Source organism: Zingiber officinale, chromosome 4A (genome assembly GCF_018446385.1).
Source record: "Zingiber officinale cultivar Zhangliang chromosome 4A, Zo_v1.1, whole genome shotgun sequence".
NCBI classification, from domain to species: Eukaryota; Viridiplantae; Streptophyta; class Magnoliopsida; order Zingiberales; family Zingiberaceae; genus Zingiber; species Zingiber officinale.
The window spans coordinates 57,573,558-57,588,732 of record NC_055992.1 but is presented as its reverse complement, the minus strand read 5'-3'; the positions used below and the strand labels follow the sequence as shown (position 1 = coordinate 57,588,732).

Below are 15,175 nucleotides of genomic sequence, written 5' to 3'. Positions count from 1 at the left end.
CAACACTAAGGGGGAGCATCAGATAACGAGATCGATGAGGTAAGTCAGGTACGGTCTCTACCTCCTGACCAGTTATATAAATTTATTAAAATATTATCAAAAAATTTCTATCAATTAGAAAATAAGAATAAAAAATTATTAAAAGAAAACCAAAAGCTAAAAGGAACGTTAGCAAAATCTTATCGACTAGAAGATTTCAACAAAATAAAAATAAAAAATAAAAAATTGAAAGAACAAATAGAAAATTTGAAAAATTTTGCATGTTCAATTTTACTACAAATTTTAAAAATTATCAAGGATTGAACAGATATTTTAGATATCATAAGGGCCAAATAAAAAAATTAACACAAAAATTTATTCCTAAAATGTATCTAGTTAATACAGTAAGAAGGTACCTATATTGGGTTCAAAAATCATACTTAGATTAATCTTTATGCAAAGTTTTATTTTTAAATTGATTTAATATTTTTTCCTTAAAATTTTCTAACATTTTCAAATAAATTATTTCGTATAATTTCTATTTGAAATTAATTAGGTATTAATTTTTTTGAGAAAGATGAGTTCATTTCATATCTGTAAAAAAAATTTAAAATTTTTTGGCCATTATATTATTCAAATAAAAATTAAAATTCTCAATTTAAAATTATTTTTTAGAATTATTTTTTAAAATTTTATCTTTTGTGTAATAAAATAACTTTTTTTTCTATCTAATAAATTTTTTTTAAAATTTTTTTACTATTATTTAAGTTTTTATGATTTTTTATAAAAATACTATTTTTAAATATTAAAAATTCTTGAACGTTCAATTTTTAAAAAAATTATTTATTTCTATAAAAATACTTTCTCTATCACATTTTCAAAAAAATTTCAAGATTTTTCGAATTTAAGAACTATTTTTAAGTATATTTAAAAAGAAACTCAATCTTGATGTAGAAAATAATTTATTACTACTTAAGTTATTTTTATTTTTTGGTGAAAATTTTATCACTACTTTGAATTTGTCAATTTAACTAGTATAAAAAATTTTAGAATTTTTTATCAATTAAAAATTATTTTCAAATTATTTTACTAAAACTAATTTATAAATCATAAAAGTTTAAATTTTAAAATTTTAAACTTCATTATTTTTCTGAATGTTGGTCATTTTTTCTCTTAGAGATCATTTTAGATTTATTTCAAAATTTTAAATATTTCTCTAATTTTTAATGTGATCAAAGGGGGAGAATTAGAGATTAAATTTAGGGGATGGGTACATTTTTGATTTTGCATTACATGTTATTAATTGTAAAGTATGTATTTATTATTTTATTATTATTTATTTTAATTTACCCTAACTTAACTTGGGTTGCTCACATCAAAAAGGGAGAGATTGTAAGTGTAAGTACCTCATAGCAATTTTGATGTGATCAATCAAGTCAAGTTAAGTTTTGTTATGGTTTGATCCTTATGTTTAAGTGTGCAGGAACTTAGGAGCATAGGAAGTCGAGTGAAAGACACAGCTACCAAGAAAGATGGCACGGAAGAGAGTCAATAGGCTCGGTGCATCCGAGGGACAAGGCACTGCGGAAGAGTACACTGGCGGACGAAAAGAAAGTGAGCGGTGTTTCCGAGGGATAAGAAGCTTGAGCAGAAGGTTGCTCGAGAAGGCTGGAAAATGAGTTTGAGTGAGCCTTATTCCAGATAGTTGAAATCACCCAAGCGAGCAGAATCAAAGTGGAAGACTTGGATTGAAAGTCAACATGGAGTTTACTTTGGTCCGAACGCCCGGAGCTATTTCAGACGCCCGGACCCCCGGGGCAACACGGGGGTGCCTTAGCTCGATGACATCATGGATAGAAGTTAACAAGGCTCCAGGTGCCCGGACCTGGTCCAGACACCCAAACCAAAGATTTTGTCCAAACCCTTTGCGATGCGATCCATTATGATGTGGATAAAGTTTTATCCACACCCAGGCGCCCAGAACCCTTCCAAGTGCTCGAATAGAGCTATAAATACAATCCTGATTTCAATAGTTCAGAACAACACTTGTAAATGATATTCTTTCTATTTAGCTTTGTAATCTAGTGCTTTAACTGCTGTAAGAGGTTTCTCCGCGCAGAAGGAGATTTGATAGTGAGCTTTCAACATTTTGGATTAGCAATCCCCTGATTCGAAACCAAGTAAATCTCTGTGCCTCTTTCTTTTTGTTAATCAGCTTCTTAATTTTTTTTGTACAAGTGTTTATTTTAATTAAATTATAAGATCGAGAAAGGTATTTCTTGTTTTTTCGTGCAGGGTAATTCACTCCCTTCTTACCGACCGCAAGGGACCAACAAGTGGTATCAAAGCTTAACTGCTTCAGAAGGACTAACTGTCGTCCGAAGCACCAAAGACGATGGCCGGACCAAGCATCTACCAGCCTAAGTTCAAGGGGGAGTTTGCAATTTGGAAAAACAATATTGAGGTATTCTTCAAAACTGAATTTGAATTATTAATAATAATGAAGTATGATTTTGTCACACCAAAGGATAAAGAAGAATATCAATGGACGAAAAAAGAGCAAGTCAACTTTATGACAAACGGTAAGGTAGAATTTTATCTACTGAGTGTTTTACCGCCTCAAGAAGTTAATCGGATCGGAGCCTACGAGTCAGCCAAGGAGCTCTGGAAGAAATTCCTAGAACTATATGAAGGGACCTCGAAGAAAAAACTCGTGAGATGGGACCTGCTCCGGAGTCAGATCAACAACCTCCAGTTAGAAGAAAGCGAAACTATCGCACACTTCCACTCACGGATCAAAGAACTCTTCACCGGACTCATGAATTTTGGAGGAAAGTACCTAATAGAGATTCTCTAAGGTATGCATTTAACACATTTCCTAGGACTCCTGAATGTTCAACCCTGATAGATGCATATTTCATCTCTAGGGACTTAGAGATAAGTAATTTAGAGGAATTGTTTTCGATATTTAAAATTCATGAATCTAGATATGCAAATCTAAAAAAGAAGCCAAAGCAGAATATTGCCTTAAAAGCAAAAAATGGATAAACTAGAATTCAAAACTTCTCTCGATGGTGACGAAATAACATTCATGGTAAGGAAGTTCAAAAGTTTTTTTAAAACTAATAAGTTTAATTAAGTATAGGGTAAAAGAAGGAAAAGAAAGGTAAGATGTTACTACTGTAATGAAGAAGGGAACGTTAAAGACATCTACCCAAAATTAAAGAACAAGGAGAAGAATAAAAAGTTAATCCAGGCAAAGCATAGAAACCTAAAGGCGGTGTGGGACTAAACGTCGTCAGAGTCGGAGATCGAAGCACACGCCAATGGAAAGCCACGAAGAAGAAGAAAAAGATGAAGCAAGCTCATCCGCAATAAGCATTGAGGGCATCAATAAAGGAGGAGCAACGTTAGAAGGAAGCAGCACTATAGGGGGATCTTTAGATCAAGTAATTGATGATGTAAGTCAGGTATAGTCTCTGCCTCCTGACAAGTTGTACAAGTTTATAAAAATCTTATCTAAAACTTCCTGTCAATTAGAAAATGATAATAAAAAGTTATTTTAAGAAAATAATGAGTTAAAAGGAACCTTAGCAACATCTTGTTGATTGGAAGATTTCGATAAACTAAAAATATAAAAATGAAAATTTAAAAGAACAAATATAAAATTTAAAAAATTATGCATATTCGAATGTTATTTCTTTAAATTTTAGAAATTTTCAAGTACTCAATTAGAATCTTAGATATCATAAGGGTCAAATTAGAAAATTATTACCAAAATATATTTTGAAAAATTTATGATTAATCTAGTAGGTAGGAACCTATATTGGGTTCCAAAATCATGCATAGATGAAATTATTATGTATACCTTGTTTTTAAATTGAATTAAAGTTTTCTAATTGTCTAATGTTTTCAAATAAATTGCTTGCATGATTTCTGTTAGAAATTATAATTTAACTTTTCCGAGAAAGAGGATTTCATTACTCATCTAAATTTTAAATTTTTTGACCATTGTATTATTTTCCTATGATTTTTTTAACAAAAATCAAATTCTTCAATTTAAAAATATTTCGCAGTGCTATTTTATAAAATTTATTCTTTTGTGAAACTTTATCATTTTCTCTATCTAAAACAATTTTTCCAAAATTTTTTTACCGTTGGTGAATTTTCTATAAATTATTTATCCAAATATAAATTTTTAATATTAAAATTCTTTAAAATTAAATTTTGATAGTTTTTTTTTGTAAAAATACTTGATCTATTACATTATCAAAAAAATTTTAATAATTTTTTTGAGCTTAGAATCTATTTTTAAATAATTTTTAAAGAAGATAGGTCTCTATTTAGAAAAGAATTTATTGCTTAAATTAAATTCAATTTTTCTTGAAAAATTTTATTTCTACTTTGGATATGTCTGTTTTACTGTTATAAAATTTTCAAAATTTTCTCATGAATAAATTTTTTTAAAATTATTTTTTACAAAAATAGTTTATAAATTGTAAAAATCTAGCTTTTTGAAAATTAAATGTCATGATTTTCTGGATGATAGTCATTGATTTACTTCATGTTACGTTCATAACATACCCCTATTTTTAATGTAATCAAAGGGGGAGAATTATAGGTTAAGTCTAAGAGAGGGTACATTTTGATTCTTGCACCATTTTTAATTGCAAAATATGTTACCTTACTATTATTTGCTTTTGTTTTACTTTAACTTAACTTGGTTTGTTTATATCAAAAAGAGGGAGATTGTAAGTATCCCATGATAGTTTTGATGTGATCAACCAAGTCAAGTTAGGTCTTGTTGTAGTTTGATCCTTGTGTCTAAGTGTGTAGGAACTTAAGAGCACAGGAAGTTGAGTGAAAGACGCAACTAGCAAGAAGGACGGCATAGAAGAGAGCCGATAAGCTTAGTGCATCCGAATGACGAGGTGCTGCGAAAGAGTATGCTGGCGGACGAGAAGGAAATAAGCGGTGTTTTCGAGGGACGAGAACCCAGAGCGGAAGGTTGCTTAAGAACGTCGAAAAATGGGTTCGGGTGAGCCCTATTCTGAATAACCGAAATCACCCAAGCGAGCATAACCGGAGCGGAAGACCCGGATAGAAAGTCAACATAGAGTTGACCCTGGTTCGGGCACCTAGAGCTATTCCGAGCGCCTGAACCCCCAAGGCAACCTTGGGGTGCCTCGGCTTAGTGATTTTGTGGATAGAAGTTGACAAGTGTCCGGGCACCCGGACTTGGTCTAGGCGCTTGAACCAAAGATTTTATCCAAACCCATTGCGATGCGATCCGTTACGACGTGAATAAAGTTTTATCCATACCCAGACGCCCAGATCAGGGCTATAAATACAACCTTGATCTCAATAGTTCAGAACAATACTTGTAAATGATATTCTTTCTGTTTAGCTTTATAATCTAGTACTTTAACTGTTGTAAGAGATTTCTCCGCCAGAAGGAGATTTGATAGTGAGCTTTCAATGTCTTGGATTAGTAATCCCCTGATTGTAACCCAAGTAAATCTTTGTGCCTCTTTCTTTTTGTTAATTATCTTCTTAATTCTTTTTGTACAAGTGTTTATTTTAATCAAGCTATAAGATCTAGAAAGATATTTCTTATTTTTATCGTGTAGGGTAATTCACACCCCTCTTGTCGGCCGTAAAGGACCAATAGTAAGTACCCTATGATAGTTTTGATGTGATCAACCAAGTCAAGTTGGGTCTTGTTATGGTTTGATCCTTGTGTTTAAGTGTGCTGGAACTTACGAGCACAATAAGTTGAGTGATAGACGTAGCTAGTGAGAAGGATGGCATGGGAAGGAGTCCGCAAGTTCGGTACGTCCAAGGGAAGAGGTGTTGTGGAAGAGGATGCTGGCAGATGAGAAGGAAGTGTACAGAGTTTCCAAGGGATGAGAATAAGGAATGGAAGATTACACAAGAAGACCAGAAGATGGGTTCAGGTGAGCCCAATTCCTGATGGTTGAAATCACCCAAGCGAACAGAGTCAGAGCAGGAGGCCGAATAAAAAGTCAACTTAGAGTTGACTCTTATCCGGGGCGGCCGGAGCTATTCTGGGCACCTGGAGTCCAAGTGCCCGGAGATTATTCAAGTGCTAGACCACCTTGGTGTAGAAAGGGTGCCTCAATGCATCGATGTTGCGGATCAACGTCGGCAATGGTCCAGGTGCTTGGAGAAGCATAAAACTTTATCCTTTGACCGTTGCATAGCCGTTTGTGAGAAGATAAGATTTGCCACACTAGGGGGTGTCCGGACCGTGCCATGTTAGCAAACGGTCAGTTTTGACCAGTAGGCTATAAATAGAGTCCTGGTCTTCTCCATTTAGTATAACACACTTTGTACTTTGAATCTCTTTCTGTTTTTCATTTCCAAGCTTTATTTTCGTGTATGAGGCTTATCCACCTTCAACATTTTGTTCAAGAAGGAGATCTTCATAATCAGCTTATTTCCTTGGAGTAACAATCCTCTAATTTTCAACCAAGTAATTTGTTTATTTCATACTCCTCTTAATTCTATTATTATTTCTTTAAGTGTGTAATTATTTGAAAGCCAAGAGTCTGAGAAAGGTATTCATTATTTAATTGTGCGAGGCAATTTACTCCCCTCTTGTTGGTCGAAAGGGACTTTCAGATAGCTCCCAATTGTCAAGAGTTCACTGTGTGTCCTATATCACCACAAGCTGCACAAGGTACATTATTAATGCTCATAGAATTCACATTAAATGAAACAAACCTTTTTGTAAGTGCATCCATCTTGGTAGAAATCAAATCTAGAGTATTTACATCATACTTACTAGTGATTTTGACAGGGTTACCTCATTCAGATGCCCACTAGTGGTAGTTAAGGGCCACATTTTCAATGATTTCTTCGACTTTATCCAAACCCTTGTTCATTAAAGCTTCACCGGTTGCGAAGTCCAAAGACACTTTCGTAGGATATGAAATTCTATTGTAGAAGGTGTGGATAATTAGTCATTTCTCTAAACTATGGTGGAGGTATTGACGTAATAGTCCCTTGAATCTATCCCAAGCTTCAAATAGAGATTCACTATCTTTTTGCATTAATCGTGTCATAAGATTCCTCAAATGGGCTATTTTACTTGGAAGAAAGAATTTCTCTAAAAAACTCTACTCGCATTGATCCCAAGTTGTGATGATATCTACTGGGAGTGAATTTAGACAAGCCTTTTGTTTGTCCCTCAATGAGAAAGAGAAGAGCATCAATCTTATAGCTTCAGCAATAGCCTAATTACATTATATGGTCCCACAGATTTCAGGGAAAATCTACAAGTATTTGTTGGGGTTGCAAGGTTACAAACATAGTCTCACATTGAAAATACATGAGAAAGATCATGGGTTTATAAGAGAAAGATATCTCCATTGGCATGAGGCATTTTGGGTAGAGCCTAAGAGTAAAACCATGAGAACTTTGACCCAAAGTGGATAATATCATGTAACTGTAGAGATATCTAAATTCTTTTCGATCCTAGAATTGGTATTAGAGCCCGGACTACCAGAAGGTTTAACCGCTGACTGTGGACAAGAGCTATGGTCTGATTGAGTCATGTGGTTACAATATTGACCTCAAACAAAGAAAGTGGGGGCTCCTATGTTCGGATCAAGAGGACCAGACACCAGGCAGGAAGTCCTAGTTGTGGCTAGGCAAGGAAGTCCTAGTAAGTCGAATGGACCGAGGGGTAGGAAGACCTGGTGGGTCAAGGATCGGATGTAGGAAGCCTGTGATCCTTTGTTTAAGGGGGGATTGTTGGGGTTGCAAGGTTGCAAACACAACCCCACATTGAAAATACATGAGAAATATCATGGGTATAAAAGAAAGTCATCTCCATTGGCATGAGACCTTTTGGGTAGAGCCCAAGAGCAAAATCCTGAGGGATTAGATCCAAAGTGGACAATATCATACAATTGTAAAGATATCTAATTTTTTTTTATCCTACAGTATTGATTTGTGTTTTTAGTTGGTCCCCCACCAAATTGGTTATGTTGTACCATCTGGATAACAATAGGCTTTAACTCAAAATTACTGACCTCAATTGAAGGTCTGGTGATGTTAGACCTTAAGCCTCTAGCACTTGATGTAGCATAATCTTTCAATGTTTTGTTTGCCATGATTGTTGCTAGAGAATATTATGCTTTTAATTGCTTTTGCAAGTTTCTTCTTCGATGGAATGTCCTGTTGATTTAGTATCTATAGGAAGTAGATTTCTTGTTAGGCTAGTCCTTCCTATAAAATGAAACTCACACTAACACCTACAAAACAATTAGAAAGCAAGAAGAAATGTAGTAAAAGAAGAAAAGAAAAGAAATTGCAGAATTTCATAAAAGAAAAGAAATTTAGAATTTCAGATGAAAAAGGAGTCTAGATTAACTAAATCACTTCTCCAATTAATATTGACTTCAACATAGTCCTCGGTAGCGATGCCAAAAATTTAATGTATAATCTACAAGTGTATGATTATTGTCATGTAATAAAAAGATATCAAATCTACAAGGACTGTATAGTCAAGTATTGATTGAGTAGGTGAAGCAAATTATCCAGAGAATCGAAGGTTCTTGAGTCTAGAAGCTATAGGGATCTAGCGCGCTAAACAAACTTAAGCGCAGCGGAAAATTAACTAGATCTTCTCCAAAAGATCCATGCGAAGGAGAAAAACAATCATATACTAAGTTTTACATGAGAAGTATACCTTTCATCTCTTTTCATCTAAATCTCATCTAATGAACAATTCATTCAAAAAAACTTATAAATATTCATCGCATGAATACCAAGGGTCTTTTGTCTCTTTGTATTTCTCTTAATGGGTTAGATTATTATATTGGATAACCATTAATCCAATAACCCAATAAGTCTAACCCATTGAGTCTAACCCATTAATCCAATGTGTCTAATTTAGATTTGACTCAATCCAATGAGTGAGTTCATTTAAGTCTGACTCAATGAGTAACCCAAAAGGCCTAATCATCTCATGATTGACTCTTAGGACTAATTACTAACAATCTCCCACTAACACTAGTGCCAATCACCACTAAGATAACACCAACACTTTGGATTTACCCATTATTCTTAATATCCTTAGTATTTTAGTCAAACTAAAATACCCATCTCCAAACTAATATGTTCTTTCTGTGTGACCCAATAGGCTCTCGTAATATTGGCAATGTATCCAAATCAACATTTGCGATACATAAGTAATGAGTGGCCTCTAGCAATGCATCATTTCTACCCAAGTGACGAGAAAGTTAAGATCTGACCTAACCTTTCTGTGGCTATTATCTTGTATGACTTGGTCCTTCTATCCTTGATATCTAGATTGATCAATGAGGCATATACCGTGTCATCCTCTTATCAATCTTTATGTTTCTTGATCTCTAAGTAGACACACTAAACAAATAAGCTCAATATCTTATATTGACTCATCTGAGTATGACCATACATTCTTGTGTCCTACTAATCAAGGGGCCCACAGATATCACTTCCGTTATATGGAAAGTATAGATCTTATCTACAAGTGATGTTATAGTCCACCCTATTATAGGTAACGTTTGACAATACCAAAGTACACAACTCCTTATATAGGGAGTGTAGTGACTTTAGGTCTAAGGACTATTCATATCAATAGTCACATGAGAATGTTTATGACACATATAACGATCCATGAAACATCTCATGACGGATCAATTCAGTACATATTCTCTAATATATACCCATATGTCAACTTGATATCTCATATCCATGACTTGTGAGATTAAGTCATCTGTTGACTTACATGCTAGTCTTAACGCATTAATATTGTTCTTGTATATTAATGCTTGACTAGGAATAGTTTAGAGTAGCATTCTCTACAATATCTCACTATCAATTCAACCAATTGATATATTATAGATTAGAACCTTCTACCCTAGGACATTATTATACTTATTCATTCGGCACTGAACTGAAGTAAATATAATAATCATAACCTTTACCTTCTAATGAAATAACAAAATATGATACAAAATGTCCTAAGTCAATCAACTCTTGATTGCCTCTTAGGGCTTACACTAACAATCTCCTTATGTCACTAGTGTCAATCACTGAAATATCTAATATCCATTGACCTAGTGTGACCATCATGCTTCCTCGGTGCCAAAGCCTTGGTCAAAGGATCCATAATGTTAGCATTGTTTGGCTCTCTGCATATCCTCATATCTCATATATCGATGATCCCTCGAATGAGATGGAATAATTGTAATATCCAATACCCAAGACCGTCATTTAAGTAAAATACATGCCCTAACTATAATCTAGAATCTTCCTTCTCAATTTGGAAGCTTGCACCATTGTAACCATTTACAGCAACAGCTGTAACCCATTACAGCAAGCTCTTTATCGCCTCCAAAGATAAGAAATAATCTTGAGTTCTTCTCAAGTACTTAAGAATATTCTTGACTGTTACCTAGTGACCTTCACCTGGATCTGACTGATATCTTCTTGTCAAACATAACGCATATGAGGCATCTTGATGAGTACAAAATATGGTGTACATGATAGATCATATAATAGATGCATAAGGAATCTAATTCATGCGGTCTCTTTGTTCCTTAGAAGAGGGGCATTGAGTCTTCGAAAGACTCACACCATGTGACATAGGCAAGGACCCCTTTTTTTTTGGAATTCTCCATGGAAAAACGTTTAACCACCTTATCAATATATGTACTCTAGCTTAGATCAAGCCATCTCCTGGATCTATCTCTATAGATCTTGATGCATAAAATATATGTTGTTTTACCTAAGTCCTTCATTGAGAAACAATTCCCAAATCAAGTCTTCACTGACTGAAGAGTAGGGATATCATTTCTAATGAGAAGTATGTTATCTACATACAATATGAGAAGATGACTGTGCTCCCACTAAACTTCTTGTAGATACAAGGTTCATCTTCATTCTTAATGAAACCAAATGTTTTGATCGCATCATCGAATCGAAGATTCCAGCTTCTAGAAGCTTGCTTTAATCCATATATGGATCTTTGCAACATATTTACCTTTCTAGCATGCTCTAGATCAACAAAACTCTCATGTTGTGTCCTGTACACATCCTTGAGTAGATTTCCATTGAGAAATGTAGTTTTGACATCCATCTACCAGATCTCATAATCATAGTAAGTTGTAATTGCAAGCATGATCGGAATAGACGAGCATTATAACTGGTGAAAAGGTTTCATCATAGTCTATACCATGAATTTATTTGAATCCTTTAGTCACTAATCTACCTTTATAAGTATTCATATGTCCATCCATGTCAATCTTCACCTTGAAGACCCACTTACACCCAATGAGTTTGATCCCTTCAGGTGGATCAACCTGTTGTAGGTCCAAGGAAGATCGTACCGATTCCACTGTACAAAAATTTTGTACAAGTGTCGAACCTTTCCTAAACAACCTATTGTGTTCTTTAGAAATTAAATTAGGAATCGCAAACGGAACTTTACATTATTGATTCCAAATTAAACTTGTCTGTTCTTAATGGTTTAGATTTGAATTGTAAGCAGAACTTAACATTATTGATCCAAATCAACCTATGTTACAAATTCAATTAAATATCTATTTCAGAAATCGATTTCTAGGACAAACATGGCGAGGCACATGACCTTCTTGGGTATGGGAGCATCCACCACTGCCTCGACAAAACCTCTTAACGAAATTAAATATTTAATTTCCTAAAATAATATTAGGTTTAACCAAAAAGAACAATCAAATCACAAATTCAAAAAACAAAAAAAACACAAACTCGAATCACAAATTCGAAACTCTAGAATCATATGCCTCTTGTGTTTGGAATTCATACAAAGAAGAACTAGCATGATGCGGAAAATAATTACTAGTTATACCTCTTCTTTGTATGCTAATAATCTCGAGATCTTCTGCCGTATTCCTCGCCTCCTCTTGGACATCGTATGGGCGACGATCCTCCAAGATGAACACCACCCAAAAGCTCCTCCTCCTTCTCTAGTATTCGGCCACCACCACCACCAAGGAACAAAAGAGAGCAAGGGGAAAGGAAAGAGAGAGGGTTGGCCATAAGAGAGAGCTCCAACAAGAGAATAAGAATTGATTTCTCAGGAGGCCTCTCCTCCCTTCTTTTATAATACTTGCCCAAGGCAAATAAGGAAAGATTTTTACAAAAATTAAAATCTTCCTCTTGTTTTTCCTTTCCTCCTTTTTAATTCCTTATTTTTTCTTGATTGATTTAATGATTGGTCGGCTCCTTGCTTGGGCACCAAGCAAGGGTGGCCAGCCCTTAAGAGAAGAAAGAAATATTTTGTAAAAATTTTATAAGCAAAGAAGGAAAGCTCTTATAAAATTTTACAAGCTCTCTTTTAATTTCCGAATGTGGATGTTAAAAAAGGAAAGTTATAAAATTAAAACCAAATTTTAAAATTTAAAACTTCTCTTCTAAAATTTTCTATTTTAATATGGTTACAAAAATAAAAAGTTTCAAATTTAAAACTCCCTTCATTTTTTTTCCCAAAAAATCATGAGGATGGTTACAAAAGGAAAGTTTTAAAACTTTTAAACTTTCTTTTAAAACATGTGGCCTAATTCAAATAAGGAAAGTTTTGTAAATTTAAAATCCTTCTTTTAAACCTTGTAGTTATCTATAAAGAGAAGATTTTAAAAATTCAAAACACCCCTCCTTATTTGAATTATGGTGACCAACCCCTTATTGCTTGGGCATCAAGCAAAGGGCCAACCCACATTAAGAAGATAGTGGCCGACCCATGGCTTGGTCACCAAGCCTTGGGCCAGCCCCCTTCTTGGACACTAAGATGGGCTTTACATGGATGGATTTAAGGCTTCATTGAGGCTACGACAGGGACCTAGAGGAGAAATTGATTTTGGCCTCCCGGTGAGCTCGAGTATCCCGTGTTCGCCCCGAACACACAAGTCAAGTTCATTAATAATAAATCATTCCACTAGAGAGTTATTATTGCACTACCGCACCAATCCCAAATTATATTATGGGCTCCTTATTATCATAAGTGTGTTAGTCTCCCTGTTTTTAAGATATCGAATGTCCATTAATTTAATTGAGTTACTAACAACTCTCTTTAATTAATGTCTTTGTCCAAGAGTAGTACCACTCAACCTCATTGTCATGTCGGACTAAGTCCACCTGCAAGGTTTAATATGACAATCCTTATGAGCTCCTTTTGGGGACATTCTCAACCTAGATTACTAGGACAGAGTTTCCTTCTATAATCAACAACACACACTATAAGTAATATCATTTCCCAACTTATCGGACCTATTGATTTATCGAGCTAAATCTCACCCTTTGATAAGCTAAAGAAATAAATACAAAATATATGTGCTTGTTATTATATTAGGATTAAGAGCACACACTTCCATAATAACTAAGGTCTTGTTCTTTTACTAAGTCAGTATAAAAAGAACTTACCTTAAATGGTCCTACTCAATACACTTAGAGTGTACTAGTGTAATTTATTAGTCAAGATAAACCAATACTTAATTACACTACGACTATTCCAACGGTTTGTTCCTTTCCATCTTAGTCGTAAGCAACTGTTTATAATTTATAAAGAACTGATAATATGATCTTCTGTGTGTGACACCACACACCATGTTATCTACATTATAAATTAATTGAACAACTACACTTAGCAAATAAATGTAGATATTTGACCAATGTTATTCTCTTATTTCAAAAATAAATGTTTACAAAAGCTAGGCTTTTAGTATACACTCTAACAGTCTCTCACTTATACTAAAAGACTAAGTTGTCATATCTGTTGTCATACATCTAATTCTCATCCCCTCTATAAGCCAATCAAAATCTTTCACCAGAAGGGCCTTAGTGAAAGGATCTGCTAGGTTATCTGCTGATGTAATCTTGGCAACGACAACTTCTCCTCGCTTGACGATGTCTCGTATCAGGTGGTACTTGCGCTCTATATGCTTACTCGCCTTATGGGCTCGTGATTCCTTCAAGTTTGCAACTGCACCGCTATTATCACAATAAATTGTGATGATTTTGGGCAAACCAGGAATCACATCTAAGTCCATTAGGAAATTCCTGAGCCATACAGCTTCTTTGGCTGCCTCAGAGGCTGCCACATACTCAGCTTCCATGGTTAAGTCTGAAACGCATTTCTGCTTAACACTCCTCCATGCAATGGCCCCACCTCCTAGAGTAAACAGATAGCCCGATGTAGACTTACTATTATCCCTATCTGATTAGAAGTCTGAATCCGTGTAACCCATAGGGAGCAAATCATCTACTTGGTAAACTAGCATATAATCTCTAGTCCTTCTCAGGTACTTCAATATATGCTTTACCGTAGTCTAATGTCCTTGCCCAGGGTTACTTTGATATCTGGTAACCATGCCAACGGCAAAACAGATACCCGGTCTCGTACACAACATTGCATACATTAGGCTTCCCACAGCCGAAGCATAAGAAACTGTCATCATGTCCTCTATCTCTTTTGATGTCTTCGGAGACATCTCTTTAGATAAAGCTACTCCATGCCAAAAAGGTAAGAAACCTTTCTTGGAGTTTTGCATGCTAAAACGAGTAAGGATTGTATCTATATATGAAGCTTGAGATAGGCACAACATCCTTTTCTTGCGATCCCTTATGACTTTGATCCCAAGAATGTGTGCACATTCTCCTAAGTCCTTCATATCGAATTGTTTGGACAACCATACCCTTATGTATGATAATACTTTGATATTGTTGCCAATTAACAAAATGTCATCTACGTATAGTACAAGAAATACCACCACGTTTCCGTTGCACTTCTTGTATACACAAGACTCATTCAGACATTGAATAAATCTATATGACTGGATTACTTCGTTAAACCGGATGCTCCAAGATCTTGAAGCTTGCTTCAGTCCATAAATGGACCGATTGAGCTTGCACACTAGATGTTCTTTGCCTTTTTCAATGAACCATTCTGGTTGCTTCATATGGATGTTTTCTTCAAGACTTCCGTTAAGGAAAGATGTCTTGACATCCATTTGGCAAACCTCATAATCCATATGAGCGGCAATGAATAAGAGTATTCGGATAGACTTAAGCATAGCTACCGATGAAAAGGTCTCCTCATAATCGATTCCCTCTTTCTGAGTATACCCTTTCGCAACAAGCCTTGCTT

General features: G+C 34.8%; 1 pseudogene; it reads left to right on the top strand.

Moving 5' to 3' along the window:
• The first annotated feature begins 6,975 nt into the window (after positions 1-6,975).
• Positions 6,976-7,073, top strand: LOC121973988 (annotated as a pseudogene).
• Positions 7,074-15,175: the final 8,102 nt, after the last annotated feature.